Raw genomic sequence first — 18,413 nt, 5'->3', positions numbered from 1 at the left:
TTTTGCTACTGTTACATTTGAGTGACTAACTGAGCCATTTTACATTCTGGGTTGTTTTGAGAACTGTAGCAGGTACATCTTTGTATCAAAAGGAGCCAACATCTAGCACTGTGTATAGCACCCAGTTAACATGCAATAAATGCTGTTGGATAAATGAGTTAATAAAGGACCAGAAAGAAATTTATCCAGCAGCACAGAGATTACGCGAGTGGTTGTTGGTGTCTGTGAATTTAAAAAAAATGTCTCCCATGAGAAATCAAAAAGTTAGGCTTACTCTGAAGATGGGTTTGAATTCTAAATATATACCAACTTTGTATTCAAGAACTCTCAAGTTGATAAATTAGCACAAAATTCTGCCCCCTTGGGCACTTGCATAAAAAGCAGAACAATTCTGGACAATCTAATGACTTGGTTGTTTAGGATTCCCACAAATAGCAGCCTAACTAAGATAAAGTCATTATCCAGAGACACAAAATATATGAGGGAACTTATGAACATAAAAATCAAGAAGAGAAAATTAGTGAATAGGAGAAAATATTTTAGCAAACTACTCATAATTTGGTATAAAAGAGTATTAGGACACATGGAGGATAAAATGAGAAGGTCCAACACAAATTAGTAAAAGCTAAAGAAAGAGGTGTTAAAGAAAGCATGACAGAGGCAATATTTGAAGAAATACTGTCTTTGAAAATGCATGAATGGAAGAAAGACATGAATTCATCACATTACAGAAGCACAGTCCTGAGCCATGTAAATAGAAACCTAGCCACAGTTACCCATACCCTAGCAAAACATGGAACACCAAATTACGAGAAAAGTCTTAAAATCACTAAAGAGAGAAGGCAACTGTTAGACTGACCTCAGATTTTACAACAATGTCGGAAGAAGCCAGAAGATAATGGAAACATTTTGAAAGTACTGAGGAAAGCAAATTTCAAACTAAAATTTTTATTTCTAAGTAAACTATCACTTCAGAGGAAGGACAAAATAAATATATTTTTAGATTGATTTTATTTATTTATTTATTTGCAAACGGGGCGGGGTTGGGGGGAGCAGAGAGAAAGGAACAAGTAGGCTCCACACGCGGTTCCAACTTATGACCCCAAGATCATGACCTGAGTTGAAATCAAGAGTCAATCACTTAAGCAACTGAGCTATCCAGGTGCCCCAAAATAAATATATTTTTAAACAAACACTGTAACTTGTTAGTAATGGATTTACTTCAGAAAACTGTACAAAGAGAAGAAACTAAAACCAAGGAGTTTTGTAAACAAGTGTGTAAGTCAAAACAAACAATAGCTGTATAACACTTTAATGGTAACAGTGACTAATGGTGAAATAACTTAATAATCAAGGAAAGTAGTATAATTTAATAAGGCCAACATTAGAAAATCTATTATTGTAACTCACCATAATGCGAGATTAATGGAGAGAAAAACAGTGATATTATAACAGATGGAAAAATATTATATAAAATTTAACACTCCCTTGGTTTTAAATAATCTTTAAAAAAATAATAACTCTTAGAAGATTAAGATTAATAGAGAATATTTTTCTCCTGATAAAGGATACTCATTTAAAAATCTATAAATATATCACATTATAATCAAGGGCAACACAAGAATCATCTCCTTTCAAGTTAAGAACAAGGTAAGGATACCTGCTGTCTACCTTATTCCTACCAATGCAATAAAACAAACAAAAAAATCTAAAATATATTTTTGAAAAGAATACACAAAAACAGCATTATCGATATTTGTTGTTTATATATTTTCCTACACAGAAAATTAAAGGAATCTATAGAAAATTTTTTTTCAATCAATATGGGAGTTCTATATGATTACCATGTTATAAACTACAGGTTTTTAAAAATCCTCAGTGTTCCTAAATACACCAGTAGAGATTATATATAAGTGTAATTTTTAAATGCCACCCACAAAAACACTGAAAGTCAAAATAAATCAAAAGATATGCAAGATATTTGCATAAAAAATATAAAATCTTGATGATAAATATAAAGCAACTAAAGAGATTTTAAAACATGTCATGGTCATGGGTGGAGAAATTCAATTTTCTAAAGATGTCATTTCTTCCCAAATTCCTCAATGAATATAAATGTAATTCCAAGAAAAAACCCAAGAAGATTTTAAATAAAATTTGGCAAGCTAATCAAAAAAACACAGAAGCCAAAAGCCAAGCATAGCCAAAATAATTTTAAGGAAAGGGAAAAACTTAGTCTTCAAGATAGCAAAATACTAGTTGTCTTGGGAAATTAGACTTGCTATGGCATAGGAAAAACAACTATCGAACAGAATACAGAAACTAGAAACAGTTCCTCTTTTTTTTTTTTTTTTAAAGATTTTATTTATTTATTTGACAGGCAGAGATTACAAGTAGGCAGAGAGGCAGGTAGAGAGAGAGAGGAGGAAGCAGGCTCCCCACTGAGCAGAGAGCCCAACGTGGGGCTTGATCTCAGGACCCCAGGATCATGACCTGAGCCGAAGGCAGAGGCTTTAACCCACTCACTGAGCCACCCAGGTGCCCCAGAAACAGTTCCTCTTTAATGGGAGCTTAAGAACATTGCAAATCAATGAGGAAAAGATGACCTACTACATAAAAGGAACCAGAACAAAAATATTTCTGATGGATTAAAGATCTAAATATGCCTCCATCAGAAAGGATGAATACCCAACTTTTGTATCAACATGGACCGGACCGGAGGAGATTATGCTGAGTGAAATAAGTCAAGCAGAGAGAGTCAATTATCCTATTGTTTCACTTATTTGTGAAGCATAAGGAATAACACAGAGGACACTGGGAGTTGGAGGGGAGAAGTGAGTTGGGGGAAATTTGAAGGGGGAGACAAACCATGAGAGACTGTGGACTCTGAGAAACAAACTGAGAGTTTTGGAGGGGAGGGGGGTGGGGGTTGGGTGAGCCTGGTGGTGTGTGTATTAAGGAGGGCACTTATTGCATGGAGCACTGGGTGTGGTGCATAAACAAAGAATTATGAATCACTAAAAAAAAATTAAATTAAATTATATTTTTAAAAAGATCTAAATGTGAAAAATGAAAAGTAAAATTTTTGAAAGGTTATCTTTATGACATCTCAAAAGTTACAACTGGAATTTGTATTGGGATTGCATTGAGCTTATAGGTTAAGTTCAGGAAAATTGATATGTTTATGGTGGGAAATCCTCCTATCCACGGGCATGGAAGTTACACCCATCCATTTAGATTATCTTCCAATCGCTCTTGCTGGAGTCTTAGAGTTTTCTTCACAGAGAGTCTATGTGTTCTTAGTTAACTCAAAGATATGCAACAGTTCTTGTTGGTATTGTGAAATGTATCCTATTTCATTATTGCTGATGTAAAGAAATGATACTTTCTCAATTGATCTTTTATGGGCAAGTTTGCTAAACTCTCACTGATTCTAACAGTCTGTTGGATGGATGATTATTTTTGTGTTTTTTAGATAATATTGTCTCAAAACAAGGTTCTTAATCTTTCTCTTCCCTTTCAGTCCTTGTTTTACTACTTTTCTCTCTGTATAACCCTGGTCAGGCCTTCCAGTCCTATGATAAATAATAGTGATAACAGTAAACATGTTTTTCTTATCCTTAGTTTTAAAGGAAATGTATTTTCTTTAGGATTTTATTCATTTATTTGACAGACAGAGATCACAAGTAGGTAGAGAGGCAGACAGAGAGAGAGGCAGATATAGACGTAGAAACAGGCTCCCCGCTGAGCACAGGGCCCGATGCGGGGCTCAATCCCAGGATCCTGGGATCATGACCTGAGCCGAAGGCAGAGGCCCTAACCCACTGAGCCACCCAGGCACCCCAAGGAAATGTATTTTAACTTTCTCCATTAAGAAGAAAGTTTGCTGTGAGTTTTTGGCACATGACTTTTACCAATTTAAGGAATTTCCTATCTATCTCTAATTTGGATATATGTATATATATTTAGATGTAAATTTTATATTATATTTGTATTTCTAAATATATAAATACAAAACTAATGCATAAAATACATATAAAATTAAAAGATATACATCACCAGCTGCTTTTTCTCCATCTATTGAGACAATGACACAGTTTTTGTCTTTTGATCTATTATTATGAGGAATAACACTGATATATTTTCTAATGTTAAAAATGCTTGCTTGTACTTGCATTTGTAAGTACAAACCTACTTGATCAGTATGTAGACTTTGTAATATTTTTCAGACTATGTTAACTACTATTTTATTTAGGATTCTAGTATCCACATTCATAAAAATAGGCCTGATAATGTTTTCTTCAGTAGTTTTTATCCAGTTTTACAACAGAGTTCACTCATCTTATAAAATGAGCTACATATCTTTAACATTTTTAACAACTTAAATAAGATAGAAACTACTTTTCAAGGGATTTGTACATCTGAACTAGAAAGCCATCTGCACAGGGGGTATTTTGGAGGAGAGGTATTTTGTTGCCATTTTTATTTCTTTGATGTTTAATGATCTGTTCAAATTTTCTATTTCTTCTTTTGCCAGTTTTGGGTTTACTACTTTAAAAAGATTATTTATTTATTTATTTATTTAACAGAGAGAATAAGCAGGGGGAGCAGGAGAGGGAGAAGTAGGCTCCCTGATGAGCAGGGAGCCCCATGTGAGGCTGGATCCCAGGATGCTGAAATCATGACCTGAGCTGAAGGCAGACACTTAATGGTCTGAGCCACCCAGGTGCCCCTGGGGAACAGAGTAGAGAGCCCAGATATGGACCCTCAAATCTGTGGTCAAATAATCTTCAACAAAACAGGAAAAAAATATACAGTGGAAAAAAGACAATCTCTTCAATAAATGGTGCTGGGAAAACTGGCTAGCTATATGTAGAAGAATGAAATTCGACCGTTCTCTTACACCGCACACAAAGATAAACTCAAAATGGATAAAAGACCTCAACGTGAGACAGGAATCCATCAGAATCCTAGAGGAGAACGTAGGCAGTAATCTCTTCGATATCAGCCACAGCAACTTCTTTCAAGATATGTCTCCAAAGGCAAAGGAAACAAAAGCGAAAATAAACTTTTGGGACTTCATCAAAATCAAAAGCTTCTGCACAGCAAAGGAAACAGTCAACAAAACAAAGAGGCAACCCACAGAATGGGAGAAGATATTTGCAAATGACAGTACAGACAAAAGGTTGATATCTAGGATCTATAAAGAACTCCTCAAACTCAACACACACAAAACAGATAATCATGTCAAAAAATGGGCAGAAGATATGAACAGACACTTCTCCAATGAAGACATACAAATGGCTATCAGACACATGAAAAAATGTTCATCATCACTAGGCATCAGGGAGATTCAAAATAAAACCATATTGAGATACCATCCTGCACCAGTTAGAATGGCCAAAATTAGCAAGACAGGAAACAACATGTGTTGGAGGAAATGTGGAGAAAGGGGAACCCTCTTACTCTGTTGGTGGGAATGCAAGTTGGTGCAGCCACTTTGGAGAACAGTGTGGAGATTCCTCAAAAAATTAAAAATAGAGCTTCCCTATGACCCAGCAATTGCACTACTGGGTATTTACCCCAAAGATAGAGATGTAGTTAAAAGAAGGGCCATCTCTACCCCAATGTTTATAGCAGCAATGGCCACGGTCACTAAACTGTGGAAAGAACCAAGATGCCCTTCAATGGACAAATGGATAAGGAAGATGTGATCCATATACACTATGGAGTATTATGCCTCCATCAGAAGGATGAATACCCAACTTTTGTAGCAACATGGACGGGACTGGAAGAGATTATGCTGAGTGAAATAAGTCAAGCAGAGAGAGTCAATTATCATACGGTTTCACTTATTTGTGGAGCATAACAAATAGCATGGAGGACAAGGGGAGTTAGAGAAGAGAAGGGAATTGGGGGAAATTGGAAGGGGAGGTGAACCATGAGAGACTATGGACTCTGAAAAACAATCTGAAGGGTTTGAAGCAGCGAGGGGTGGGAGGTTGGGGGAACCAGGTGGTGGGTATTAGAGAGGGCACGGATTGCATGGAGCACTGGGTGTGGTGCAAAAACAATGAATACTGTTATGCTGAAAATAAATAAATTAATTAATTAACTAATTAATTTTTAAAAATACTTTTGCTTTTGCAGAGATATTTCTTTTATTTATTTATCTTTCAAACAGTAAATTTGTATACATATCTACTACATTCCATTTTGTTGTGTGTTTCACCGATTTTTTATTGTACCTTTATTACTTTGTTCCTTCTTTTTTTTTTGGTTGTTTCTCTCGTTCTTTTTCCAGCTTGGGTTGCATGCTTAGCTCACTTGTTTTCAACTTCCCTTTTTTTCTGATTAATGTATAAATAATGTGTTAATTATTAATTATCTTCCTCTCGTACTACTTTGGTCAGCTCTCACAAATTTTGATATGCAGTGCTCTCCTTATTATTCAGATCTAAGCATTGCTTTATGTCCTCTAATCCTTTATTTCCTTTTTCCCCCTAAGGATTATTTGATAATGTATTTTTGATTTCTAAATATTTTGCTTTTTTTTTTTAGCTAACATTTTGACCTTAAATTCTAATTTTATTAGATCATAATCAGAAAATGCAGCCTATCTATAATATCAGTACTTTGACTAAAGCTTCCTTTGTGTCATGAGATATAATATTGAAATGAACTATAACATGATTAGGAAAAAAATTTTCCACAGAACAATTTAAGGGATGCCTGGGTGCCTCATTTGGTTAAGCGTCTGCCTTTGGCTCAGGTCAAGATCCCAGGGTCCTGGGATGGAGTCCCACACTGGGCTCCTTGCTCAGCAGGAAGCCTGCTTCTCCCTCCCCCTGCTTGTGCCTCTCCTCCCCCTCTCTCTCTCAGACAAATAAATTAATAAAATCTTTTTTTAGAAGAAACATAATTTAAAGCTTAGTTTACTACGTGTCGTGACCTACATACATTTATTTAGAGAATCACTGCAATGTCTCCATATCTTTTCCTTGCTTGATCTCTTCTTTCAGGATACTTAAAATGCCTTAGGGTCCTTCAACTGTCCTGTGTTTGGGTAATTAATCTTAATGCCATATGGAAATCATTCCTACAAGTAAGACTTGCGAAATCTACTCATGACAGCCTATGTTGTTGCTTTGTTTGAGGCAACAGAGAAACATGCTGGGAAGAAAAACAAGTCCGCTTTTTTACTTAATCTTTGAGCCTTCGCAGAAAAAAAATGCAGCCAGATGAACTCTGTCCAGCCTTGGAAGCAGTCAGTCCAGGTATAAAGCACAATATGAAGACCAAATGTGAGGCCTGAGAAATCCAAGTTAAAGTTGCCAGACTGGCTAGGGTTGAAAGCCTTCAGTTATTCCAGGAACATTTTTACTTTTGCACCATTGTCCATTTTTTTCTGGCACAAAAAATATTAAATATTTTAAAAACTGCTTTTCTGGAAAGTAAACAGCCTAGAGAACAGCCAATATCTGTAATTCAGTTTCTTCTTGTCCCCAAGAATCTTTGGCCTCAAAACACAAATCCCCACAAATCCTCCAGTCCTGGCTTGCTGACCTTGTGAGAAAGTTCATATGTCATAATCATCTGAAAATGGGAAGAAAGTGCTGAAATTCATTCCAATAAATACAGCACAGCTTCTGGGAAAAGGGAAAAATGATACAAAAGTGCCTTCTTTTCCGAAAGTGCCTTCCTTTCAGCTATCCAGTAAAATGATCAGTGAATACAAAACATTTGCATTATCGAGGTAGAGGAGAAGCTTTTGGATAGCTTAACTCTCCCTCTTTTCCAAATTAACTTTCTGTATATTAACTATAGATAGGTCAGTTATCTTTTTCTTTTTCAAGCTAAAAATTGTGCTTTGTTTTAAGGTATTTGGCAGAGATGAGAGACTTGTTTTGGTGAACCAGAAAAAAGGAAAATGGAGAAAGGAAAGAAATGACATATATTCAATAAATGTTATCCACTTCTAATTTAGGGAAACGGGTATTTAATTAATTAACTAATCAATTCTGCCCTTTGGCAAACTTTCACATATTCTTGATTTCCTTCCATCGAACTTCTTATACCGATAATTGGCAAGATTCTGGTGCTGTAACATGGAGTCAAGTTTCTTTTTCTGATTTCATGTTGCAAGTACCAGCCTACTCCAACAGATCAATGTGTAAAAGTTCTGAAGGAAAAGCACATAAGGGCAGAGCTTACATTTCACAGACAACAAGGTACATTGTTTATTTTATTCTTCCATAGGAACTCTTGCTTTTCAAGGGACTTCTCTTAAAGAAAGAATGTACTTTTTCATGTATTTATGCTGTAATTTAATTTTACAATGTTATTATGTGGAAACCCTTCAAGAATAATGCTATTTCATAAAGATGATAATCATCTAATTCAATTGTTGTGTTGTTACGTAACACAAAGGTTAAAAAAAAAGGAGTGAAATAACATTTGCCCTTTTTTTAGCATATTGTATAATTATTTAATGTCTCAAATTATATTGATTTCTTGTCTTCACAAGAATTAAATTTATATTTTAAAGAGCAGGGATATTCCAAGTATGTGTTATGAGACTGTTAGAGTGAATTTTTAAGGGCAACTTGATTGAGCTCTTGTGGTTTTCAAGCACTGTACTAGGTTTGCAGGTAAGATGACAAGTACAGGACTAGTATTACAAAGATGAACAAGACACAAACCCTGACTTCCCTTAAGAAGCTTAAAATTCAGTGTAGAGCACAATCATGTAAATAGACAATTTCAGTATTCTGTAATCAAATCGGATAAGATTTATGAAAGGATGTCATAAGGTTACTGTGAGAACATACAAGAGATATTCAACTCAATGCGTGAATTCAGCAAGAGAATTCTTTCTTCTTTTGGAAAGATTTCAGTTTTCTAGAAATGATAGTTTCCTAGATAACCAGGTATAGTCTGGTAGATGAATGGGTCTGGAGACCAGTGATTGTACCCTCAACAGCTGGGGAGAGGGTAAGTAGCAAGATGGAGAACAGGAATGCCTTTAACTCAGAAAGGAAGATACATAGGGCACCTGGGTGGTTCAGTGGGTTAATCTTCTGCCTTCGGCTCAGGTCACGATCTCGGGGTCCTGGGATCGAGCTCCTCATCGGGCTCTCTGCTCGGCATGGAGCCTGCTTCCCCCCTCTCTCTGCCTGCCTCTCTGCCTACTTGTGATCTCTCTGTCAAATAAATAAAAATAAAATCTTTTTTTTTTTAAAAAAAAGGAAGATGTGTAGTAATAAAGAGATAAAAGTTGCCTGTAGTAAAAAAGAAATAAAGAAGATACGTAGTAATAAAGAAATAAGGGAGTGTTTAAGGAAAGAAAAAGAGCCCGTGTGGAAGTTAATTTAAGTAATACATCTCATCAAGTCAGTGGTTTTTGAGATTAGCTTCAAAAGATGCCCAATTTTGTCAAAGACAGAGACAGAAAAGCAAAAAAAAATAAATAAAATAAGAGAGAGAGAGAGAAAGTAAGCAATAAAATGAGCAAAGGTATGATGGCAAACATTGAGGGACCTCTCAGGAACAAGTTGCTTCATTTGGCTAGAGTATTGGTTACACGCAGGGAAATAGTGAAGGAAAACAATGGAAAAGACAACCAGGAGGAGAGGAAAGAGAACAAACATTTAATGACCAACTACTATATCACAGACACTGAGTATTTTACAAGCATTATCTCATTAAATCTTCACGACAGTTTATGGACAACTATCATCCCTCACATGCTACAGCAAGGAAATGACTTACTCAGAGTCACATAGCTAGTTTGAAATAATAATAATAATAGTTACTTTCATGGTATATTTACTATATGCCAGCACTATACCAGCTAGATGTTCACACGCATTATTTCATTTAATTCCCATTACAGCTGTATAAACTACTTTCCATGATCCCCTCCATTTTTTTTTTAAGATAAAGAAAATGAGAATTAGGGAAATGGCAGAGATCCCTACGTGCTGGAGCAGAATCACATCCTGCCCCATCTACTCCAAAGCCCGTACTCTTGTCAACTGTTTTATATCACCAGACAGAACTGGGGACCCATGCGATAGGAGTATTGGCTTCCTTTGAGCAGTGGGCAGCCACTGCTCTGTATTTTAAGATGACTAAGATCCAGAGGCCAACCTCAAACACCTCGAAATCTGGAGGAAGCGCAAGGCAAGTAAGTCAGTGTTCACACTGAACTCTCATCATCACTAAGCCCACACCCCAGCTCCCACCCATTTCACCTGTCTTTCTACTGTTCTCCCAAAACAGAACAAAAATCTTCATTCCACCCTGTTGTTTTGTTTTGTGTTGTCAGTTAATCTCCTTTTCCTTGGGCTCCCATTCTTAACACCCACTCATTTTCTCTCACCCAAAGCCAGAGGAAGAACACAGATGAAAAGTCCATTGTTCCCTCAACAAAATGAAAGTCTCTTTCCAAATTCCCTAGGGACAGGAAATAAATAATCTAGGCTTATGAGAAAGACAGGAAACACAGAGAATGATAAATTGGAAGAAACAGAGTCGGGGTGAGGCCACCAAGATTCAGATAAGCGCTGGTTATAGGACTGCTTAGGTGAACGCCCCCGACAGGCAGGGCTGAATTGGATTTCCGCTGGTCGTCCCAACCCACATTTCACGCACTGTTTTCCATAACGGTGCTATTCAGGGAGAAATCGTATGTGGAAACCATCTCTCATTTCGCAGCCAGTTCACTTTGTAGCTTGATCAGCCAGGGTATGTTCTGCACTGTACTCTCCCTCTTATTAACCTCGACGTTTTTCCTTTGTGTCCTCTCTAAATATCCTTCTTCTGAATGTCATCCTATTTCCAGGGTTGGCAAGGACTGGGTGATGAAACAAAGGAGAGAAATTGCAGAATTACCCATCTTTTCCGTGAGATTTTTCTCTCACTGACCAACCCCTGGCCAGGGAAAAAAAGAAATCTTCTTTTTTGTTTCAAAGATTTCAAAGCATATCCACATCTAATACAAAGGTAGGAAGATATTGGACTACACTGGGAAATAGCAGCTGACAGGGCCTCTGGCACACGGTGATTTATGTGAATGGAACTTCTGCAAGACATCTAGCTAGCGGGTTTCAGACCAAGGGGTTGACATCCGAACACGAGTCAGCCTGGGAAGCATCAGCAGCGAAGTAGCATTAAGAACAGAATGTTCTGTTCAAACACCGAAATATAGAATCATTTCTATCCTGTTTATTTACTTCAAGGATGAAATAATCTGGAAGCACAAAATTACACCAGTCTATTCCAACTCATGCTGGAAAAGAGATTTAAAGTATCCGTTCAAAAGCCACATAGGCATTACGTGGCTGTATCAGGATTAAACTGCTCCGCCATCTCCCAATTCAGTTCCCATCAGCGCCCTTGCTGATTCAGCCGCACCCGCTTTTGCATTCACGCCTCTGCTTTGACCATCCTTAGGGGTCTATTCCTTGGCTCCTGGGGAAGATCGTAACACTAAAGCAATAGTGTTCTACCAATTTTTTTGAAATCACATTTATTAAATGCGTGTACACCACAGCATTGCACTCCAGCCATTACTCAAGGAGCTCTACATTTATTGTCTTCTTTTCTTTCTTTCTTTCTTTTTTTTTTTCACTTACTGTCTTATTTACTCCATCCAACAGTCCTGTGAGTCAGGTTTTATAAACCTTCATTGTGTCCCTGAGAAATGTGAGGCTCAGGAATTTTAACTTGTCGAATGTCACACAAGGAGGTAAGAAATAGAACCAGAATTCAAATCCAGGCCCTTTTTTTTTTTTCTTTTTTAGTTTTACTGAGGTATAATTGACAAATAAAAATTTTATCTATTTGAGATGTGATGACTTGATATGCAAACACATTGTGAAATGATTACCATGATCAAGTTAACATATCCATCACCTCCTGTAGTTATCTTTTTTTTAGCATAGTAAGAACACTAAAGCTGAATAGCATCTTGAACTTGAATTAGTGCAAGTATACAATACAGTATTGTTAACGATACCATGCTACACAATAAGTAAATCCTCAAAACTTGTTTATCTCATAACTAAAGTTTGTACCCTTTGACCAACATCTCCCCATTTCCTACCCCTGGCCCTTGGCAATTACCATTCCATTCTTTGTTCCTGTGAGTTCAACTTTTTAGGTTCCACATATGAGATCATACAGTATATGTCTTTCCTGCTTCTGACTTATTTCATTTATTATAACATCCTCCAGCTTCATTCACATCGTCGCAAATGGTTGTTATGGCTGAATAATGTTCCGTTATGTATCTACCATATCATCTTTATCCTTTTATCTGTCAACAGATACTTCGACTGTTCCCATGGGCTTCCTTATTCCAAAAAGCATATCCCTCAACCAGAAGAGCTATTCACTTCCTACAGAGCCTTTTTTTTTTCAGTGTTCCAAGATTCATTGTTTATGCACCACACCCAGTGCTCCATGCAATACATGCCCTCAATACCCACCACCAGGCTCACCCAAACTCCACCCCCCTCCCCTCCAAAACCCTCCGTTTGTTTCTTAGAGTCCACAGTCTCTCATGGTTCATCTCCCCCTCCAATTTCCCCAAATTCACTTTCCTTTCCTTCTCCTAATGTCCTCCATGTTATTCCTTATGCTCCACAAATAAGTGAAACCATATGATAATTGACTCTCTTTCTATAGAGTCCTTTCTAGTTTATGTGATTGTTTTTCATCTGAGAGGGGTACCAAAAGTATAAAGGAAGTAAGAAAATGGAATAAGGGTATGAAATGCTCACACACACCCAATCTGTCATTTGTTGTTTGACAGACCAATGGAAGAGCAGGTGAAATGTGCCAAAGTACAAAGGAATTCGGCGGGTTTGATTCATGCAGCTCGCCACTAGATTCTCTTCCGGTCAATGTTACTTAAAGTTAAAATCACTTTAAAATGGTTTAAGTCCTCATTCAGATGAAGTACCTTCAGATTATACAGGATCCATCCAGGTATCTACCTATAACTGAAGGATGTCAAAGAGCCTATTTCATTTCTCATGTCAAATTTAAAAGTTGTCAACTATTTTTTAGTTTCTCTTAACTAATGTCATTGTTGTTACGCTTACTAAATTTCTATTACACCATTTGCTGTCCTTTACAGCTCTTGTCCTATCTTCCTCCAAAATAACTTCTTACAACTTCCAACTGTGTTCCCAAGTGCCTATACACCAGGATGGATGAGCAGAGCTGTCACCCTGTCCCTTCCCTTCATGTCTTGACAAATGTTAACTATACACTGCTTCTCCTTCCACCTCACTCATGCAGACATCAGCTCGTTCCTTCTACCTTCGAGTCTCCTGTTCTATGAGTCACCAATATCCTCTTCAACTCCTATAAATGATTCAAGTCCCTCGCTTGCTGTTATACACTCCCTGAACATAGGAAGGGATATTTTCTCTTGGTGAGTTGGAATAATGAGAGGCAAACACAAGGACGTGGTGAGTGTGGGATGACAGGAGAAGAGATCTGAAAGGGCTCCTCCCCCTCCTCAGAAAGGACACCCGTCATAGTGCTGTGAGAGAAACTCACCAGACTTTACCTTCACACCTCACTCAGAAGCAGCAGCGAGAGTCTCATGAGTACATGGCCGACCTTTCCTAACTTCATGCCCAGCCAAAGCAGGACACACAGAACCTGTTCTCTGTTTTGCTTTGAGTTGAAGGAGCAGTCTAGATTCCAGTTTTGCTTGCGGTCTAACTGTAGAAATGGACTTTTAGACACTGAAGAGACAGTATTCTTAAACCAGACTAGAGTTGATGTCAGCTGACAGCACACATGGTGATTTCTAAAGTAAGCTGAAAGGCTTTAGAAAGCAACATATTCAAATGGGAGCTTCTTTGGACAGGTGATTTAGTGTGCAGAGTACCGGATAAACAAATAAGGTCGGGACTTGTGTTCAGATACCAAATTCTTCCCTTTCTCTGATTTTATGTCACTTAACTATCCGGGTGTAAGTGACAAAAGGAAAATCTTTAATTTCTATTCTATTTCAACATTAAAGAAATTGGTATTTAAAATATGTGTATCTTTTTATAATTTTATCTTTATCTCTGAAATTTTAGATTCAGCAATCCTTGGGGACACAATCACAGAATTCTTTAAGCAGGTGTCAGAACCTTGGGGACTAGTGCATGGTTGTATCAAGTGATTCAAGTTGTGTAGCCCAGTGTTTCTATGAAATCAAACAGCCTTTAGCCATTTGGTTACTATGTGAACTTGGAAAAAATACACAACCTCTTTGAGCCTAATTTTCTCATATATACCATGTGGGTAATTATACTCAGTTTGTAGGATTATTATGAGAAGTAAATAACATAATGAATAAAAAGTGTTTATCATAGTACCTATATGATACATGCTAATATTACTTGGATCATTGTATAATTATTATTTCACATCCACTATGTTATTTAAAACTTTAAGCTTTTACTGGAAAGGAAAGGGGTAGAGGAGATGATCTATATGAGAAGGGAGGAAAAAATGAGGCAGCTATTCCCATCCAGAAAACCACTTTATTTACTATCCAGGCTTTTCTGCCTTTCCCCAGACATTTCTTCCCAGGATTTCCTAGATGTCCCTCCCATATCTGAGTTTCACAAGCATTTATTTTCATTTAGTTCATTTGAGACAAATTAAGGAAGATCTCAAGGATTCAGTGCTTGGGAAGCTATGTCAGTTAAGGAATCTGAGATGTAGGGGCATCTGGGTGGCTCAGTTGGTTAAGCATCTGCCTTTAGCTCAGGTCATGATCCAGGGGTCCTGGGATTGAATCCCACCCACATCAGTCTCCTTGCTCAGCGGGGAGCCTGCCTCTCCCTCTGCCTGCCACTCCCCCTGCTTGTGCTCTTTCCATCAAATAAATAAATAAAATTTTAAAAAGAAAGGAATCTCAGATGTAAAATCCACTCAAGGGGCTTCCCTTAAAAAAACAGAACTAATTGGTCAGCGCTGTCCTAGGAAGCTGGCTAAGTTTTTGTCTCTTGTTTCGTTGCCCTTTGTTTTGTCCTAGAAAGGGATTTTTGTTTTTATTTTCTGGGCTGTTACTTCCTAATTCTTCTCCCCTTTGCCTTTTTCTTTAATGGCAAGACTGAGGGTTTTACTGCTGCCAGGAAAATAATACTGTGAACTCATAAAACCAACATTCTGTAAATAAAGCGGAATCTCATGGAACAGAAAAAAAAAAGTCCGACTGGAGCCAGGAAAATTCCTCAAGGAGACAAAATACCTAGTAGTCTGAAAAAGAAAGAACAGATAGGCAAGGACAGACAGAGGAAGTAGGATTGTGGGAAATACGTTACAATGCCAAGGTCTGCCAACCTTCCTTCTCCTCCCTTCTTTCCTGGAACTGAGAATTTATCTGACCTTGTCATCAGTGTTTTCTGCAATGTTTTGCAAATAAAGATGCTCCTGAGTATCTATAAAAAGTCAGTCCAGGGGCGCCTGGGTGGCTCAGTGGGTTAAAGCCTCTGCCTTCAGCTCGGGTCATGATCTCAGGGTCCTGGGATCGAGCCCGGGATCGAGCCCCGCATCGGGCTCTCTGCTCAGTGGGGAGCCTGCCTCCCTCTCTCTCTCTGCCTGCCTCTCTGCCTACTTGTGATTTCTGTCTGTCAAATAAATAAATTAAAAAAAAAAACCTTTAAAAAAAGTCAGTCCAATGAGAAAGCATATCATGTAGACCTCTCTAGGGCCAGTTGGTTGCCTAAAAACCACTTGTAAAGAAGAGGAACCACTAATTAAATCTGTGCTCTAAGTTCACACTTGATCCATGAGAGTAGGGTCCCGCTCTGTGGTTTTCTCCATTCTGTTTCCAGGTTAGAGTTGGCACATAGAAGATGCTCGATACATTTGTAAAATGGATTGATGGTTGGATGGATGAAAGAATGACTAAAGCATGAGGCTACTTCTGGCCCTGGAGGGCATGCTCATGCTTCTCTTTCCTCCTGAGGGCAGGCAGAAGAGGAGATCCTGTGTGGCTCCGTGGCTCCTGTTGCCTGGGTTATAGCATCTCCCATGGGAGATCTTTGTGAAGTCTGAAAACACTGCCAGTCATGTCACTGTCTCTTCAGTCCCTTTGTTGTTACTCCTAGGAGTATCTGTACATAGTCTCTCCACTAAAGAACACTCCTCTTTAGTTAGGGGGAAATACATGTATATGTTTTTTTCAAAATTATCTAAAATCCAAATATAAGTTGGAGCTTCATGTGGTCTAATCTTTACAAGATATTTCAATTAAGAAAATATAAATTAGGGGCACCTGGGTGGCTCCATTCATCGTTAAGCATCCACTTCTGATTTCTGCTCAGGTCATCATCTCAGGGTCATGACATCAAGCCTGGCCTCAGGCTCTGTGCTGGGTGTGGAGACTGTTTGAGATGCTCTCTCCCTCTCCCTCTATCCCTCCCCCTCCCCCGTTCACGCTTGCTCTCACGCAAGTGCATGCAAGCTCTCTCAAAAAAAAAAAAAAAATTGGTGCCAGCATTAATTAAAAACAATTTTAATATTTCCTGGCACTTCTCAATCTTTTACAATCTCAAACAAGCATATTCATAACCATAGCATCTTATTTGTCTTTTCCCATGTCTCACTTTCAATGTCTCACATCTTACAGCAGCCTCAAAGCTTTTCTCTCTACAACTTCATCTCTACCCAAAACCTTCCCCATCCAGCAAACCAAATCTAAGGCTTTTCTCATTTCTCTCCTTCCACTTTTTTCTACCTCCATTTTTTTTTATCTCTCTCTTTTTTCCAAGGAGTCAATATCGACCCTTTCTTATTAATACAAAGCCCCCATCGAGTTAGTCAGATCCTCTTCATAAACACCCATGATGGGAATTGCCACAAAAATATCTTTGAGACAGGGAGTGGTATGGGAAAAAAGAAAAAGAAGGGCTTGGAGTTTTCACACACATTATTAATTTTTATAAATTATATAAAAATGGTATTTATCATAGGAGAACCATAAATAAGTGGAAAACAGGGAAAGGGGAAGATGAGAGGTGAAAAGAGGCAGTTTCCAACAGAAAGTGTTAGCCTTGCAAAAGGCAAGATGATAAGGAAACATGCTTAGAAGTTTAGGAAAGGGGCACCTTGGTGGCTCCGTCATTTAAGCATCTGCCTTCAGCTCAGGTTGTGATCCCCACGTCATCTGACTTCCTGCTCAGCAGGGAGTCTGCTTCTCCCTCTGCCTCTGCCTGCCACTCCCCTACCCTGCTCCTGCTGTCTCTGCCTCTCTCTATATATATCTCAAATAAATAAAGAAAATATTTTTAAATAAACAAATAAAACTTTAGGAAAGGCAGTGGAAGCAGTGATAAAAACAACTTGTGAAGAAAGGTGGAGCTTACGTTGGAGTTGGAAAGAGAAGTGTAAGATTTTCATGCTTGGATCCAGAGAGTGTAAGAATAAACAACGATAATGTCAGAAGGCAGACACAGCATAGCTGCCATTTGAACTTGGGAGTGGAGGAGGCAGGCAGAATCTGGCCAGAAAAGACCAAGCTAACGTACCTCTCAAAGCGCATATTTGTAGCTGGAAAAGAGAGACTTCTCTAATTCCGGAGATGGGAGGGGCGGGGTGGGGGTGGGTGGAGTATCCTACTCATTTTAGGGATGAGACACTGAAACCAAACTTCCTTCATCTCATATAAATTGGGGGTTAGTAACTGAGTTGAGTGCATACAAAATGCTACATGAATAAGCCACAGCTAGCCTTTTTTCCCCAAAACAAGCGATGTAGTAAATGTTGTAAAAGCAGTGGAGTAAACTGTCTTTTGCAAATATAATGATTTGGATGATTTATCTTGGAAAAAGGGCACTGAAGCCAATCCCGAGACCAAGTTTGTGATTTAAAGAGGGAGACAACCACCAATCTTGTGACTAGAAATCACAATGGATGAATTTATCAGGGATGAACATATGTTGTCTTCTCTTTGAGGTCCTCTTTAAGGTTTTATCACAAAGAATCTACCTCTTAATATGAAAAAATCTGGGGGGAAACCCTGAATTTTATTGGTCCTTCACAACTCATGATTCCTTCAGAGTACAAGGATTCCAACCTAGTTCCTTTAACAGGGAATCCTTTAGTATTTATAAAAGCTCTTCAGAAGGTGGAGGCTGGGAGGGAAAGTACATCCCCCAAAAAAACAAAAAGAATGAGGCATGTAGCTTCACCTGGTTGTCCAGTACTGCTCTTTGAAATAAATTATTGAAAACCATACCCACCACTCCCATGCCAACCCTTTTGCTGTTCCAGCCAAGTGACAGGTCCTGTAGCTCAGCTCACCTACAATCTGCTTCTCTGTGACTCAAATCTATCTGTCTTCCAACAGGCCTCTTGGGTAACAGATAGCCGAGACACATCTTAATAGA

The sequence above is a fragment of the Mustela erminea genome, chromosome 6 (genome assembly GCF_009829155.1).
Source record: "Mustela erminea isolate mMusErm1 chromosome 6, mMusErm1.Pri, whole genome shotgun sequence".
Lineage (NCBI taxonomy): Eukaryota > Metazoa > Chordata > Mammalia > Carnivora > Mustelidae > Mustela > Mustela erminea.
The sequence above is the reverse complement of the archived record's forward strand: the minus strand, read 5'-3'. Positions refer to the sequence as shown.